The sequence below is a fragment of the Rhincodon typus genome, chromosome 37 (assembly GCF_021869965.1).
Source record: "Rhincodon typus isolate 14 chromosome 37, sRhiTyp1.1, whole genome shotgun sequence".
Lineage (NCBI taxonomy): Eukaryota > Metazoa > Chordata > Chondrichthyes > Orectolobiformes > Rhincodontidae > Rhincodon > Rhincodon typus.
Genome location: NC_063368.1, coordinates 12,614,136 through 12,619,620, shown reverse-complemented (window position 1 = coordinate 12,619,620; position 5,485 = coordinate 12,614,136).

Here is a 5,485-nt window from a genome sequence, read left to right as displayed (position 1 = left end):
CGATGGCTGAGCCTTTGTTTGTCTGGACTCCTGAGCTCTGAAATTTCCTCCCAAAACACCTTCCACCTCACTCTCCCCCTCTAAGAAGCTCCTCAGAAAGGTACCTGTACTGAATGAGCATTTGGATACCTGCGCTAATATCTTCTTTTGTGACTCACTGTCAAATGTTGATTAATAGTACTCCTGTGAAACGCCGTGGGATTTGCACTGCAAAGGTGCTTTATGAATGCAATTTTTTTGTTGCTGGGTTGGGTTAATGGATCTGTTCAAAAAGGCAAAGAACTGCACTTCCTTGTATACAGTCTGAAAGGGATATGTGTCTGAGCATGTTTCAACACTTTGAATTGTTGTTTTCTAACTGGCAAGATGTTTGTGTTGTTTTCTCTCTCCCCGTCTCTCACTCTTTTTACTCATTATCTGATGATAAATCTCACGCTGGATTATGGTTCCTTAAGCATTGCCCATTAAACAAGGTCTCGCTCAACTTGGGGTAATGTTCCCAGCCCTGAACATTTTGTGACCTGCTGATGCCATCACAGTGCCAACTTCCTTCACACCCTGGGCAGCAGCCTTTGTGATCACACAGCATGTTTGGTCACCTCTTGCATCTGAGCCGGAAGATCATGCGTTCAAGTCCTGCTGTGGGCCTTGAGTGCAACAAGCCAAACTGATGATCCAGTGCTGTATGGAAGGAGTACTGTATTGTTGGCAGTATTGCCATTCAGATGAGTCTTAAAACAAGCTTGTGCCTGCCCTTTCAGAGATCCCATGGTGTTATTTTGATACAGAGCAAAGGTGTTCTCCTTGATAGTGTTCTCCCAGCCAAAATGTATCCCTCATTTGAAGTCACAAAAACAAATTATGTGCTCTTTGAGGAAGCTTGCTGTATGCAAATTGGCCGCATATTTCCTACACTATAACAGTGACTATACTTCAAAAGTAAAACTGCTTTGTTGGCTGTAGGTCTGCAATTGTGAAAGGTGCTATGTGAATGCACATTTTTCTTCTCATTACTAGGAGATTGCTGCCCTTTATGATGGATGTGTGGCTGAGCTTGTGGCAGTTGTCTGTTTACAGTTGCAGTGGGAAAAGGAAGGTTCTTTTATGTGGTTTGTGTACACAGAGGGGTGTCTTTTCTGATCTTTCGCAGATCTAAGATACAGAAACAGAAGAGAAATCCACTGCAGCTTGAGGCAGTCTCTGTGCAGTTCAAAGGGAACTCTGCACTATCGCAGGTGCTGTCTTTCAGATGAAATGTTGAAGTGAGAGCCTGTCTGGTCTCTCAAGTGCAGGTAAAGATCCCACAGCAACTATATTATGGAGGTTGTCCGAAATACCCTGATGTCCTGGACAATGTTTATCGTTCAAACAGCATCCCTAGAACAGATGATCTGACTGTTATCATGATACCATTTGTGGGAACTTGCTGCACACGCATTTCTCACATTCCAACAGAGACTAAAGCCTGTCCACCATCTACAAGGCACAAGTCAGGAATGTGATGGAATACTCCCCACTTGTCTGGAAGAGTACAGTTCCAACAACACTCAAGGAGCTCTACACCATCCAGGACAAAGTAGTCCGCTTGATTGGGGCCACATCCGCCACCTTCTACTTTTGCCACCTCCATTGCCAATGCACAGTGTCAACAGTTGCTTGATCTACAGTAAGATGCACTGCAACAACTCGCCAAGCATCCTTAGACAGCACCTTCCAAACCTGTGCCCTCTACCACCTGGAAGTACAAGGGGCAGAAGATGCAAGTTCCCCACCAAGCCGCACACCATCATTACTTAGAAATATGTCATTGTTCCTTCACTGTCATTGGGTCAAAATCCTGAACATATAGAATCATAGAGTCATATAGCACAGAAACAGATCCTTCAGTCCAATCAGTCCATGCCTACCATAATCCCATGCTAAGTTAATGCCACCTGCCTGCACTTGGCCCATATTGCTCCAAACAGTTCTTATTCATGTACTTATCTACATATCTTTTAAATCTTGTAACTGTACCTGCATCCACCACTTCCTCTGGAAGCTCATTCCACACACAAATCACTCCCTGTGTAAAAAAACTGCCCCTCATGTCTTTTTAAAATCTTTCTCCTTTCACTTTAAAATATGCCCCCTACTCTTGAAATCCCCACTCTAGGAAAAGGGCACCTGCCATTCACCATATCTATCTATACCCCCCATTGTTTAGTAAGCTTCTATAGGATAACTCTCAACCTCCTATGCTCCAGTGAAAAAAGTCCCAACCTATCCAGCCTCTCCCTTATAACTCAAACCCTCCATTCCCAGCAACATCCTGGTAAATCTCTTCTGAACCCTCTCCAGCTTAATAATATTCTTCCTATAACAGGGAGACCAGAACTGGACACAGTTCTCCAGAAGAGACCTCACTAAGGTCCTGTACAACTTCAACGTAACTTCCTCCCTAAAAGCATTGAGGATGTATTCGCACCAAATGCACTGCAGCAGTTCAAGAAGGAAGCTCACCACCTTCTCAAGGGCAATTAGGGACAGGCAATAAAAGCTGGCCTAGTCTATAATATAAAATCCCATTAACAAACAAGTAAAAATACTGCTCTTCGTTGTAATGTACTTTGAGACATAGGGAGGCCATGAAAGGTTCACTATTGTCCTTTAGGGAAGAAAACTGCCATGCTTACCTGGTCTGGCCTACATGTGACTCCAGACCCACAGCAATGTAGTTGACTCTTAACTGCCCCCTGAACAGTTAGGGATGGGCAATAAATGCTGCCTGGCCAGCAACGCCCCCACCCCATGAATGAATAAAGAAAAAAAATCAATGAAAGGCTTTACAGTATTAGAAGGTAGGCATTTAAACTGATGTCAGGCTCAATAAAGGTTCTGAGGAAGGGTCACTGGACCCGAAACGTTAACTCTGATTTCTCTCCACAGATGCTGTCAGACCTGCTGAGCTTTTTCCAGCAATTTTTGTTTTTGTGTCGGTACTGGATTAACCCAGTAGATCACTGAGGAACCTTTCTATCCCAGAAAAGTTCCAACAGAACAGCACAGAGTTAGATAAACATTTTTTTCTTCGGGAAAAAAACACAGCCTCCTGTTCTCTGCCACCTGCTTGTGTTTATTTTTCATTACTGTCACAGCGTGACTTGGGAGCTGCAGTTGCAGACTCACTGCGGGGTGTCTAACAGCGAAAATGGGAGTTCAGGGAATGTTGAGTGCAAGCATAATTGAGATGCAGTTGAGATCAGGTATGTGGGTCATCGCTGAGGGTTGCAATGACTGCAGATGTCCTGGGGAGTAGCCAGATTGAAATTGCTTTTGTTTCAAATGAATAAAACAGTCGGAGTCCAGTTCGACAACCAAACGGATCATTTTCTCATTAGGAATTTTCACATCAGTTTCGTTTCTTACCATCTTGTGAAACTACAAAAAAACCACTGTATTTTAAAGTGCCTTTAACATAGTAACCTGTATTTATGTAGTGCTTTTAACATAGTAAGTCCTGAGGCAAGAAAATTTAACTGGCATGCAGGGATAAGTATGGCTAGTGTCCAAAGTGTTGTTCAAAAATTCAACATAAAGCGGGGGAGGAAATAAAGAGCTGTAAACATAAACACATTCCAGAGATTAAGGCCCACCTGAGGACTCTGCCTCCAATGGTAGTGTAGTTTAAGTTGGGGATGCTCAAGAGGCCAGAATTAAATGAAACCTTGGAAGGTTTTGTGAGTCTGGCGGAGGTTACAGATATAGAAAGGGATGAGACCATGGAGAGATTTGAAAACGAAGATGAAAATTTTAAAATTCAGTTGTTTTCAGACCAGGAGCCAATGTCGTTTGGAGGCTTTGGGAGGTGTTGGGTATGGGGTTTGGTGCATAAGCTGCATCATTTGTAATTTAGGTTGTTTAACTTTTCAACCCATCACTTTATCTTTAAGATGTCTTATTGTTCTTGTTACACATTTAGGAAATGGGGGTGTATTGGGAGCATGGTGTCATAGAATCCCTACAGAGTGGAAACCGGCCATTCGGCCTATCAAGTCCACACCAACCCTCCAAAGAGCATACCACCACACCCACCCCCGATCCCTCCATTTCCTGTGCCTAATCGACCTAGCCTACGCAACCCTGGAGATTATGGTCAATTTAGCGAGGCCAACCCACCTAACCCTGGAGACTATGTGCAATTTATTATGGCTGATCCACCTAACCTGCACATCTTTGAACTGTGGCGGAAAACCAGAACACCTGGAGAAAACCCACGTAAGCACAGAGAGGACGTGCAAACTCCACACAGACAGTCACTCGAGGCTGGAATTGAACATGGCTCCCTGGCGTTGTGAGGCAGCAGTGCTAATTGGGCAATTAGGTTTAGGCAATAAATGCTGGCCAAGCCAGTAATGCCCATATCCCACGAATGAATAAAGGAAGGAAAAAGACTAAGACCGATCTAATTGTAGCCTCCAACCCAAATACCTACCAACCCTTAGCTGATAACTTTTAACTCCCTAGTTAGTCAACAATCTCTGCCTTACAAATAATCAAAAACTTTAATCAATTGTACTGTGGGGAAGGGGTGCGGAGGAGGGACAGAACTTTATAGTTGATGTCACTCCACGGGAGCTGATATATTTCTGTTTCAAACCAGTCCTGCCATTAGGCAGGCGTCTGATCTCCAATCAAGCTGTGTGTCACTAGATTACAGCTCCTGTGATTTTATCAGAAAGCAGCAGATTCTCGATTCTCTCAATCGATTCTCTTTTTTCCACTGCACTACAACCCACTCCAGGACCGGGATGTCTTTGGAGGATCAACATTACTTGGGGATAAAATGAAAGATTCCTGCCCCGCACTGTCCTACTACTACAGGAGAGGTAATGATAATTACAGCAAACACAGAAAAGGTTAGAGAAATTAATGTTTCAAGTTTCTTCTTCAGAACTGAAAAATTCCAGTCATACCAAACTCAAAATGTTAACTCTATTTTTCTCTCCACAGATGCTGCCAGACCTGCTGATTTCCTCCAGCCATTTTTTCTGTGTGATTTTCAGATTTCCAACATTTGCAATATTTTGCTTTTATTTATTGAGAGTTCATGATCATTTGAGGTCAAGGTCTAAGGTTTACACCCTTCATCAGAACTGGGGAGGGGAAAGGGAGCTTGGAAACAAAAAGGGGAAGGGGGTGAGGCTGGAGCAAGGTAGGTAGGATGGTGATAGGTGGATGCAGGTAGGGGGCTGTGGAGATAGATCATGGGAAGGGTGGGGTGGATAGGTGAGAAAGAAGATGGACAGGTTGTGCCAGGTCAAGGAGGCGGGGATGAGAGGGAGGGTTGTACATGGGATGAGGCCAGGGGTGGGGAGATTTTGAAACTGGTGAATCCTATGTTGAGGCCATTGGGTTGTAAGTTCCTGAGGTGGAATATGAGGCTGTGCTTGGTCTCACCAATGTACAGGAGACCACATCGGGAGCAATGGATACAGTAGACCAG